The sequence below is a fragment of the Lithobates pipiens genome, unplaced genomic scaffold, assembly GCF_037356315.1.
Source record: "Lithobates pipiens isolate NorthernLeopardFrog02 unplaced genomic scaffold, aLitPip1_a1.2 Scaffold_27, whole genome shotgun sequence".
Classification (NCBI taxonomy): domain Eukaryota; kingdom Metazoa; phylum Chordata; class Amphibia; order Anura; family Ranidae; genus Lithobates; species Lithobates pipiens.
In genome coordinates this window covers 34,270,360-34,283,503 of record NW_027507788.1, presented here as the reverse complement: position 1 = coordinate 34,283,503, position 13,144 = coordinate 34,270,360, and the positions used below count along the sequence as shown (strand labels likewise).

Here is a 13,144-nt window from a genome sequence, read left to right as displayed (position 1 = left end):
AAAGCAATCTCATTGCCATCACGTCTCTCCCACTGTACTGGGAATCTTTACAAAAACGTCAGCAATGGTACTATACACTTACCAGACTTGCAAAAATATACCCTGATACCCCCCACTTATGCTGGAGAAAATGTGGCCTCCTAGGAACTCTTTTCTACTTATGGTGGGAATTCCCTGTTCTCAGAGACTTCTGGAATCAAACAATAAAGCCCCGTACACACGACCGGACTTTTCAACATCCAAAGTCTGACGGAATGATTCCGGCAGACTATTCGATCGTGTGTGGGCTGCAACGGACTTTTGATTCGCAAAAGTCTGACAGACTTTAGAAATGAAACATGCTTCAATTTTTTCCGCCAGAACTCTGCCGGACCCAGTTCCTACCGAAAAATTCGCTCGTGTGTATGCTATTCCGACGGACTAAAACCGACGCTAGGGCAGCTATTGGCTACTGGCTATGAACTTCCTTATTCGAGTCCAGTCGTACGTCATCACGTTCGAATCCGTCGGAGTTTGGTGTGATTGTGTGTGGCCAAGTTCGTTCATTCGGAAAGTCCGTCAGAACTCTGTCAGAACTCCATCAGAACTCCGTCGAAAGTCTGTCAGACTTAATCCCTCGAAAAGTCTGGTCGTGTGTACGCGGCATAACTTTCCTCCAATCAGTCATCCCCTAAACAACTAAGCTGTCTGTGCTAGACCTCTTACTCGGCTTAGCAATTCCCACTTGGCCCAAATGCCTCCAAACCATAGCCACGCAGATCCTTATTGCTGTACGCCAAGCTTTGTCAAGAAAATGGAAATGTCTATACCCACCGAACATCAAAACAGTGATCACAATCCTAAATGACCATTTTAAAATGTAGAGTACTTCTTCTCTAAAGCCAAACTCATGATTGAGACATTCTACATTGTCTGGGACATAAGGTTCAATGACCCCAGAAGCACAAAGCTGGAATGACCCCTCGGACTATGATGTCACTTTCCGCCTTTTTCTCCATTTCATCCATCAACACCCTGCTGGTAACACACATATCTCAGCACCAAGTACTTAGAATTCCAGCATGATAGATCAAACCTACACATGTGTTTACCTGCTAGCTCTAACTTTCATTTGAACTATGTTTAGATTTACCTATAGGTTCTGCATTGTTATCTCATACTTTGTTATTCTTAATAGCCATTGTCTATGTGAAATGATAACCTCTGTACCCATACCTTATGAACTATGTATACAGATGATTTAACATACATACATACCATATTTTGTTTTCCCACCTGCTGGCTTATATACAATTTTTGGGCACTTTTTAGGCATATTGCCACCCTGGTTGATAAAGGCTGGTCTACACCATAGAGATGAACAAATGGACTGACCCTATAACTATGCAAGGTCCCTCAATGGTACAACGCTTAGACAGTTGCTCCTAAATATAATCCAGCACACATGATTAGCTGGTCCACTTAGGATGATTTATAGTGGAATGTTCCCTTTGATTGGTGTCCTTACAAGCAATTTTCACCAATTGCTGATTCTTTAATTTAAATGTACATGTAGGTTTCCCACCTTCCCGGCAGACAGGGCGATGTGATGTGTGACATAGATGAGGCTTCACTATCGACCATTCTACATCAGTGAAGAAAATATTTGAAAGAGGATGTTACAGGAACTTCCCCGTCTAACAAGTGATGTCGAACCCACCAGCATATATAAATGTAACTCAACAGTAGAAGCAAGAACATTCATAGAAGGATCCAGAGAGGAACATCAGGAGTAGGAACATTCAAGTAAGTAACCGATACACATGTATACAGTATATTTATGGTTTTGTTTAAAAAAAAGAGTTTGCTAAGAGATAGTCAACAGAATAGTTATTAGTGGCACATGACGTGTTGGCTGGCCATACATTATACAATTTTCTTCTATAAATTTCCTTTAGATTTACCAAAACCATAAAACATGAGGTCAAATCTAAACACTTTCAATTTGTATGCAATCAGGCAGGCCCTTCTACTACATAGTTGAAGGTAAATCAAAAGGAAATTTAATAGGAAAATTGAATGGTGTATGGTCAGACTTAGTGGGGCTGATTTACTAAAACTGGAGAGTGCAAAATCTGGTGTAGCTGTGCACAGTAGCCAATCAGCTTCAATTAAGCTTTGACAAAAAAAAAGCCTGGAAGCTGATTGGTTAACATGCATACCTGCACCAGATTTTGCACTCTCTGGTTTTAGTAAAGCAACACCAGTTTGTTAATCAGGCAAAGCAGTGAATAGGTGATGTGAGAGCATATCCACCTCTATAGCAGCCCATGTGTTTGGGGCCCAAGAAAGAGGACTTGATTGAAGTGGGCAGGTTTAGCTCAGAAAATTAAGTCCTGCTAAATCACTGCCGGCTGGCCCCTTTTGCAGGTATAATATTAAAATAAGTGCCTACATTGTTTACCACTTGACTCCCAGGCCAGTTCTGACAATTCTCACATATATGTAAAAAATATAATTTTATTGCTAGAAAGTGACTGAAAACCCGCGACCATTATATATATATATATATATATATATATATATATATATATATATATATATATATATATATATATATATATATTTTTTTTTAGCAGAGGCCCTAGGAAATAAAATGGGGTGTATTGCAATTTTTCTATGTCACACAGTATTTGCGCAGAGGTTTTTCAAATGCAATTTGTTTGGAAACTATACACTTTAGTGAATTTATGTGCACAAAAACACAATATAATACCCAATTTATAGATCAAATATAAAAAGATGATATTATGTCAAGTAAATAGATACCTACCCTGTCACACTTTAACTACTTCAGCCCCGAAAGAATTTACCCCCTTAATGACCAGTCCATTTTGTTTGCGATCCGGCACAGCATCGGCTTTAACTGACAACTGTGCGGTCGTGCGACGTTGTACCCGAACAAAATTTATGTCTTTTTTTTCCCCACAAATAGAGCTTTCTTTTGGTGCTATTCGGTCACCTCTGCGGTTTTTATTTTTTGTGCTATAAACAAAGAAAGAGCGACAATTTTGAAAAAAATAAAAAATGTTTTACTCTGCTATAATACATATCCAAAAATAAATAAATAAATATATATATATATAAATATATTCATCAGTTTAGGCCAATATGTATTCTACTACATATTTTTGGTAAAACAAAACCCGCAATAAGTGTATATTGATTGCTTAGCACAAAAGTTATAGCGTCAATAGAGGGGAAAATAGGGGAAAATAGGGGAAAATGTAGGGACTTTTAATTTTTTTTCCTATTGTCTTTACTAGTAATGGCGACGATGGGTGATTTTTAGTGGGACTGTGACATTGCGGTGGACATTCTGACCCTAAGTGACACTTTTTGGTGACCAGTAACACCAATACAGTGATCAGCGCTATAAAAATGCACTGACCACTGTATAAATGTCAGGGAAGGGGTTAACACTAGGAGGCAATCAAGGGGTTAAATGTGTTCCCTGGGAGGTGTTTCAAACTATCAGGTGAATGGACTGACTGGGAATAGAGAGTGATCGCATTTCATGATCACTAGGAACAGTGGATCTTTCTTTCCTCCCCTGTCAGAATGGGGATCTGCCTTGTTTACATAGGGAGATCCCCATTCTGCCTCTCTTCACTGCGATCACAGGTGGCTGGCGGATATCGAGTCTGCCGGACCCGCGGGCGAGTCTGCATGACGCTGGGGGCATGCACGAGCGCAGAACCACATGTACAGGCCAATAGTTTTGTGCAGCCAAGCCGCCTTTCCGAGGTATATATGCGGAAGGTGGTCGGCAAGTGGTTAAAATTGCATATGTCCGTGGTACGGTACCAAACTACGGTACTTAAAAATCTCCATAGGCAATGCGTTAAAAACCTTTGCAGCTTATCAGTTTAGAGTTACGCAGGAAATCAAGTGCTAGAATGATTGATGACAATTGTGGCAATATTTCAAATGCGTGGCGCAATCATCATTTACATATGCACGTGGCTTACGTATACGTTCGCATTTGCACTTTACATATTTTTTATTATTTTATTTAAAACTTTTTTTTTCACCCTGTCCCTTATTTAATTATTTTTTATCAACTTTATTGTTATCACAAGGAATGAACAACATCCCTAGTGATAGCAATAAGAGTGACAGGTCCTATTAGACCCCAGATGCCTCCTCTGACCTCCAGAGCATCTGATCGAACCACGTTGTGCTAAAAATCAGGACCACTAAAGGCCGATCTGTTGGTAGCCTAAAGATTTACTGCTGTTAAAGGGCTCTGGGCTTCAACAAAATGGCAGCCTCCGGCAAGAAGAAACAAGAGTGATCCTGGAGGCAATCTACAACACACACTAATTTTGGTGGCATAATTATTAAGGCGCAATGTATGTTCCTCGCTAAAGAACATTATTTTTATTTTTTTTAATCATGTTGTCATGGGTAAAGTTCCACTTTAAATAAATATATAAATGAACAAATTCTGATGAATTTGAATCTGAAGATCTATCTATCTATCTATCTATCTATCTATCTATCTATCTATCTATCTATCTATCTATCTATCTATATATATATATATATATATATATATATATATATATATATATATATATATATATATATATATATACTGTATACACACATTTCAGGTTGATTTATTAAAGATGTAGAAGCTGTTCACTTGGAAAATTGAACATTGGTAAATAAGGTATACTATGGTAACTTTGATTTCCCAATCATCATTTAATCTCTCTTGCACATGATTGGGTGATCAGTGTAAATGTAGGTTCTCCTTGTTCACCAACGTTTTCTTTGCAAAGTGATCGGCCTTTACTTCTTTAGTTAGTAAATCAATCCCATTGCCTTATTTTCAATATGGCCAAATGATTGTGGACACCTGGCCATCCAAAGTATATAAGCTTGTTGGACTTCCCATTTCAAAACCATAGTCATTAATATAGAGATACCCCTCCAATTGCAACTTTAACCACTTCAGCCCCGGACCAATAAACACCTTAAGGACCAGAGGTCTTTTTCCAATTTCGCACTGCGCTGATTTAACTGGTGATTGCGCGGTCATGCAATATTGCACCCAAACGAAATTTGCGTCCTTTTCTTCCCACAAATAGAGCTTTCTTTTGATGGTATTTGATTGCCTCTGCGATTTTTATTTTTTGCGATATAATTGGAAAAAGAGCGAAAATTTTGAAAAAAAAAGATATTTTCTTCTTTTTGTTGTAAGAAAAATCGAATAAACTAAATTTTAGTCATACATTGAGGGCAAAATTTATTCAGCCACATGTCTTTAGTAAAAAAAAATGTCAATAAGCGTATATTTTTTGGTTTACGCAAAAGTTATAGCGTCCACAAACTAGAGTACATTTTCTGGAATTTACACAGCTTTTAATTTATGACTGCCTATCTAATTTCTTGAGGTGCTAAAATGGCAGGGCAGTACAAACCCCCCCCCAAATGACCCCATTTTGCAAAGTAGACACCCCAAGGAAATTGCTGATGGGTATGTTGAGCCCATTGAATATTTATTTATTTTGTCCTAAGGGATTGAATAATGACAAAAAAAAAAATGACACCCCAAAATACATTCTGCTGCTTCTCCTGAGTACAGGGATACCACATGTGTGGGACTTTTTGGGAGCCTAGCCGCATACGGGACCCCGAAATCCAAGCACCGCCTTCAGGATTTATAAGGGCATACATTTTTTATTTTACTCCTCACTACCTATCACTACCTATCACAGTTTTGAAGGCCATAAAATGCCAAGATGGCACAAAACCCCCCCAAATAACCCCATTTTGGAAAGTAGACACCCCAAGCTATTTGCTGAGGGCCATGTTGAGACCATTGAATATTTTTTTTTGTCCCAAGGGATTGAATAATGAAAAAAAATAAAAAAAATTTTTTTTTTTACAAAAAGTTATCACTAAATGATATATTGCTCACACATGCCATGGTTATATGTGGAATTGCACCCCAAAATATATTCCGCTACTTCTCCCGAGTATGGGGATACCACATGTGTGGGACTTTTTGGGAGTCTAGTCACGCACGGCACCCCGAAAACCAATCACCACCTTCAGGATTTCTAAAGGTGCAAATTTTTGATTTCACTCCTCACTACCTATCACAGTTTCGAAGGCCATAAAATGCCAAAATAGCACAAAACCCCCCAAAATGACCCCATTTTGGAAAGTAGACACCCCAAGCTATTTACTGAGAGGCATGTTGAGTCCATGGAATATTTTATATTTTGCCACAAGTTGCGGGAATATTACAAACTTTTTTTTTTTGCACAAAGTTGTCACTAAATGATATATTGCTCACACATGCTATGGGCATAAGTCAAATTACACCCCAAAATTAATTCTGCTGCTTCTGCTGCTTCTCCCGAGTATGGGGATACCACATATGTGGGACTTTTTGTGAGCCTAGCCACGTACGGGACCCCGAAAACCAAGCACTGCCTTCCGGATTTAAATATAAAATGCTACCAAAAAAACTGTTAGCGATCGCAGGGATCAGGCCTGACTCTGCGATCGCTGCAGTTATGTGTTTAGTGTTTTGTAAGTGACAGTGATCGATCGATACTGCACTTGGGTGGGCTGGGCAGAGGGGCAAAACGCAGGTGCTAGCAGGTATCTGGGCTGATCCCGCTAACAATGCGTTTTTTTGGAACCCTAAACTGCTGGGGACGCTATTATAGATCTGATCAGATCAGATATTGATCTGTTCAGATTCTATACCACTACGGGAGGTTTATGCTTTGCGTGTGGGTGTTAGCGGTACTGGCACTAACCTAGCGCTGCCTGGGGCGACGCAGACCCTGACCCTAAAACCTAATTGATATCACCCGCCGGGTGATCAGGGGGTTAAACCTTTATTGGGTAATAAATGGTGGGTGCCCTGATGCTATAAAAAGCAAACTAACCAGAGTCACCCGTAACACTTATACGGTGATCAGTGGTGAAAGGGTTAACTAGGGGCAATCAGGGGGTTCAAATTTTTTTTAGGTAGTATATGGGGGTCCCTGACGCTATATAAAAACCTGACGGGGAACCTAAATAACTAACTGGCTAACCAGCGTCACCAGTGACACTTATACTGTGATCGCTGGTGAAAGGGTTAGCTAGGGGCAATCAGGGGGTTAAAACCATTATTGGGTAGTATATGGGGGTACCTAACGCTATAAAAACCTGGCGGTGAACCTAAAAAAATAACTAGCTACCTAACGACAGTAGCGACACTAATGCAGCGATCAGAAAAATGATCGCTTAGTGACACTGGCAAAAGGGGGTGAAAGGGTTAACTGGGGGCAATAAGGGGGTTAAAACCATTATTGGGTAGTATATCAGGGTACCTAGCGCTATAAAAACCTGGTGGTGAACCTAAAAAAAAACTAGCTACCTAGCGACACTAATGCAGCGATCAGAAAAATGATCACTTAGTGACACTGGCAAAAGGGGGTGAAAGGGTTAACTAGGGGCAATCAGGGGGTTAAAACCATTATTGGGTAGTATATCGGGGTACCTAGCGCTATAAAAACCAGGCGGTGAACCTAAAAAAATAACTAGCTACCTAACGACAGTAGCGACACTAATGCAGCGATCAGAAAAATGATCGCTTAGTGACACTGGCAAAAGGGGGTGAAAGGGTTAACTGGGGGCAATCAGGGGGTTAAAACCATTATTGGGTAGTATATCAGGGTACCTAGCGCTATAAAAACCTGGCGGTGAACCTAAAAAAATAACTAGCTACCTAGCGACAGTAGCGACACTAATGCAGCGATCAGAAAAATGATCGCTTAGTGACAGTGGCAAAAGGGGGTGAAAGGGTTAACTCTAGGGGCAATCAGGGGGTTAAATTTTTATTGGGGGGTGATAGGGGGCTACCCTGGACCTAACACTAACTGCCCTGACAGTTTTTACTGTTACAACTGACACTGAATGCAATGATCAGTAAAGAAATGATCAATGCAATCAGTGACACTGTGACTGGGGGGGGATCGGGGGGGGGGGGGGGGTTTGTGTGCCTGTGTGTACCTACATGTCAATGTAGTGTTGGTGCACACTTACTTTTAGTCTTTTCCTCGTAGTCCGGTCAAAAAGACCGCCCCGAGGAGAATGACATCACTTCCTCCTTCCTGTGTAAACAATACACAGTGGGAGGAAGCTTCTCATTGGCTAGGAGCGATCCAGAGGGGGTGGCCAGAAACCAACGGCCATCCCCTCATCACGGATCGCTCCTGCAGTGAACCGGACTGCCGTATCCAGCGGGAGGGGGTCTGATCCGACCCCCCACCCGCTGGAAGGCAGGCACGTACATGTACGTGCTTGTGCCTGCCTGTGCCATTGCGATGACGTACAATGGCAATACGGCGGTCCTTAAGTGGTTAACAGCTTCCTCTTTTCTGGAAAGGTTTTTCATGTTACGTTGTAGTATGTCCTTAGGAATTTATGAGATTATTTACTGATGTTGGATGAGTAGACCTGGTTGAACAACTCATCCCAAAGGTTTTCAGTAGGGTTAAACTGTTATGCCACGTACACATGGCCCGAATTTCCGATGGAATCCGGCTGATGGGAGCTTTTCATCGGATTTTCCGAACGTGTGTACGCCCATCTGTCTTTTTCTGTCGGCATTTCCGATAGTCTTTAGTTTGAGAGCCTGTTCTTAATTTTTCAGATGGAAAAGCTTTCTATTGGATTTTTCAATCGTGTGTATGCAATTCCGACACGCAAAATTCCGATGCATGCTCGGAAACAATTTGACGCATGCTCGGAAGCATTACACTTCCCTTTTATAGTGCCGTCGAATGTGTTGTATGTCGTGATGTTATTGACCGTCTGAATTTGGTGTGACCGTGTGTAGGTAAGACAGTTTGAGCGAAATTCTGTCGGAATTCCAACGGGAAAACCATCAGAGCTTTTTCCGACGAGAATTCCGATCGAGTGTACGCGGCATTAGTTTGCCTTTACAGAAAAAATGTAAAGACAAACTAACACTGAACCCCATCCCCAACTCTCTCCCTCCCCTCTGTACTTACCTCTGGGGGTTGATGTACCAGCTTGATCCTGGTTGCCCAGCACCATCACAGTGAAGTGATCTAGTCTGCCTTGGAAGCTCTGCATGGAGAAGATAGGGAAGAGTGGGGACTTCAAATCCTGGACCACTGGAGTGGATGCGATGGGGCTGACAGCTGAGCAACCACAGAGAGGAGTACAGCGGGGACCAATGGGGTGTGGAGGATGCCCAGTGTTAATTTACCTTTGGATTTCTTCTGTAAAGGTGAACTAACCTTTTAATTTCAGGAAACTTGAATTTCTCCACACCATTTTTCCACACCATACTCATCAAACCATGTCTTCATGGGGCTGGCTTAGTGCCAAAGGCCATTTATCCACTTCAACCCTGGAAGATTTGGCTGTTGAATGATCGGCCATTTTCTGCGATTCGACACTCCGTCGCTTTAACTGACAATTGCGCAGCCATGCGACATTGTACCCAAACAAAATTGACGCCCTTTTTTTCACACAAGTAGAGCTTTCTTTTGGTGGTATTTGATCGCCTCTGTGTTTTTTTTTTCCTATAAACAAAAAAGAGCATCAATTTAGAAACAAAAACTCAATATTTTGTACTTTTTGCTATAATAAATATCCTTTTTTTTTTTTTTTTAAAGCGATTTTTTTTCTCAGTTTAGGTCAATATGTATTCCTCTACATATTTTTGGTAATAAAAATTGCATTAAGCGTGTATTGATTGGTTTGCGCAAAAGTTATAGTGTCTACAAAATAGGGGATAGATTAATGGCATCGATCTGCGATTTTTATTGTGACTGCGACATTATGGCAGACCTATCGGACAATTTTGACACATTTTTGGGGCCATTGGCATTTATACAGTGATCAGTGCTATAAAAATGCATTGATTACTGTAAAAATGTCACTGGCAGGGAAGGGGTTAACACTGGGGGGGGGGGTGATCATTGACTGTGTTCCCTGGGAGGTGATTCTAACTGTAGGGGGAGGGGACTGACTAGAGGAAGTGACGGATCGTGGTCCCTAGCTAATAGGAACACACAATCTGTCACTCCTCTCAGAACAGGGAAGTGTGCGTTTACACACACTCGTCCCTGTTCTGTGTCTCCTGCTCACGATCACTCGTGACCGGCGGGCATCAGCACCCCCCGTATAGCTACGACGGTTCGCTGGATCGTACCGATCTGCCGCAGTAAAATGACAGCAGCTAGTCGGCAAGCGGTTAAAGGATATATTTATACTTCTGCATAATATGCATCTAAGCCCTTGTACACACGATTGGAGATTCCGACGGAATGTGTCCGATCGGAGCGTTTTGTCGGATATTCCGACTGTGTGTGGTCTGCATCGGACTGTTTCCGTCGGAATATCCGTCGGACCAAATTTTCCAACTTGCCGGAAATATTTTCCAACAAAATGCTCCGATCGGACATACTCCGATCATGTGTAGAGAATTCCGATCGGACAAAGTGCCACGCATGCTCAGATCAAAATCCTACATCAAAGCTATTGGCTACTAGCCTGAATGTAGTCCCATCGTAATGAAATTACGTCATCACTTTCTGAAAGATCAGATTTTCCGACAACTTTGTCCGACCGTGTGTATGCAACAGTTTCGGACAAGATCCGTCGGACAAAATCCGACGGACAAAATTCGACGGATTTGGTTGTCGGAATCTCCGACCGTGTGTACAAGGGCTAAGACTAAACTTTTTTGGTAGTTTTTGGCTGAAATAAGGATTGGTTTATAACAGGGGTCTCCAAACATTCTAAACAGGGCCAGACAAGGGCCAGATTATTATCCTTCAGACATTAGGGGGGCTGGACTGTGGTCCATAGCAAATGCCCCAGTGTCAGTGGGAGTAAACAATGGCTCTGATTTTGTGCTAAAAAAAAAAAAGAAGACATATCACCTCTGGTCAGTAGGAGAGTAGGAGTGGGAATGTGCGCTGTCATTGGTATTTGAGGAATAGTTCCCCATCGTTGGTGTCATTGGGAGGAATAGTGCCCCATTGCTGAGGTCAGTGGGAGGAACGGTGCCCCAAGGGCTGGATAAAGGCAAGAAAAGGGCTGTATTCAGTTTGGAGATCGCTGGTTTATACACATGACATTGACGTTTAATTTTTTTTTTTCATCTGTGCCCCAAATTTATCTTCATTTCTTGTCCCATAGACACCACTTCAAGTAAAAACATTGAGAGGGAAAATTGCCTCATAGGCATTCATCATTGGAAAAAGAGTCTTCACTGGAAGATTTCCTCTTTATTCCTTTTCTGGTGACAACTCAAAATGTAGGATTCCCTGGCACATTCAGCCACGGGAACATGGTCACCAGAGAAGGGAAAAATCTCCAGTGGAGACACAGACAGCAATGAAAACCTTATATATTTTAAGCCTCTCCTAATCTAAAACTTCAGAAGGTTTTGCCTTTATGTACATTTTAGGATACGTTTATCAAAAGTTAGCAGCCATTGGCCTATTTTTCAAGTGGACCATAGAATATATTTTTGTTTTTATTCTTCTACATGACCAATAATAAATCTCAAATCTATCCTGGGAAAATTAAGAATTTTACAATGGTCAATCCAGTCTTTAATGCTACTCTTAAAGAAGAGACCACAATCCCCTGGGCTTACTATACATTTACCCCTTATGTCAATTCAGAAGAGGGAGAAAGAGAGGAACGTATTAAATTCCATCTTCGTATGCTCACCCTGGTGGTCTCTTCTTTGGCTTTCCTACTAGGGACCATAGGGAATGGTTTGGTCATCTATTTTACTGTCTTTGTAATGAAGCAGACTGTCAATGTTGTGTGGTTCCTTAATTTAGCCATAGCTGATTTTATCTTCACGTTTTTCCTGCCGTTGAGAATTACCAATGACGCTCTTAATCACTGGCCTTTTGGAAAATTCATGTGCAAGCTGAACAGCACTGTTCTATTCATCAATCTGTACACCAGCATCTTCCTACTCACTGTGATTAGCATTGATTGATTAATCTCCGTTGTGTTTCCTGTTTGGTGTCAGAATCACCGAACTCCGAAGTTGGCCTCTTTTGTAGCCGTGGCAGTATGGATTCTATCATTCATTTTCAGTTTACCTTATTTTATATTCCGAGATATAAACATTGTTGAAAAAGATCATGTTGTTTGCTATTACAACTTTCATGAGGATGTAAAAGTTGCCTATCCAAGGGACAAAGCTACAGTAATTGCCCGATTTATCATCAGCTTTTTTATTCCTTTCACCATAATCATCTCATGCTATTCAGTAATTCTTTTGCGCATCGAAATAAATCACTTGACCACATCGAGCAAGCCTTTCAAAGTTATCCTAGCTGTTATCTTGTCATTCTTTGTCTGCTGGTTTCCCTACCATGTCTTCTCCTTTTTGGAGTTGTCTGCATATTATGGTGGAAATCTTTCCTACATAAATTTTGTTGGATTACCTATTGCCTCCAGTTTGGCCTTTATAAACAGTTGTATCAACCCCATTCTTTACGTCTTTATGGGTCGAGATTTTAAACAGAAATTCCAGAACTCCCTCTGGTCAATATTTGAGATAGCTTTCTCCGAGGAATCCAAGAGCAAAACCAAATCAACAACAGATCAACAGCCGGTGTGAGAGATGGGACTACATTTATGTAACAATACTAGTGATGGCCCGAACATCCGACGGGACGTTTCGCGAACGCGGACCGCGAACGAGGCCGACCGTTCGCGAAACCGAACGTTTGCGGCGGGCCCCATTGACTTCAATGGGAGGCGAACGTTTCAAACCTTCAGGTCGAATTTGCAGCCAAGAGGTAATTATTAGCAGGGAAAACATAGTTCCACCACATGGCCAATGATATAATACATGTATGAGGTGAATTTGGGATCGATAACTACAAGCATTCTTTTTTTATATGGGAAATTGTTCTGACAATTCAGGACTGTGGAGCGCATGAAGGCAATGGAGGAGAGGGAAGGTCAGGGACCAGGGTAGGCAAAGAAGAGGGTGCAGGAGATGATCACCAGCAGCGTGACATACAGCAATGACACATGCACCGTGATAGAGGCATCTGACAACAGCACCGTGATA

The 13,144-nt window shown here is 41.4% G+C and overlaps 1 pseudogene; it reads left to right on the top strand.

The window, feature by feature from the left end:
* The first annotated feature begins 1,711 nt into the window (after window positions 1-1,711).
* LOC143933165 (chemerin-like receptor 1) lies at window positions 1,712-12,685 on the top strand (annotated as a pseudogene).
* The last annotated feature ends 459 nt before the right edge of the window (window positions 12,686-13,144 follow it).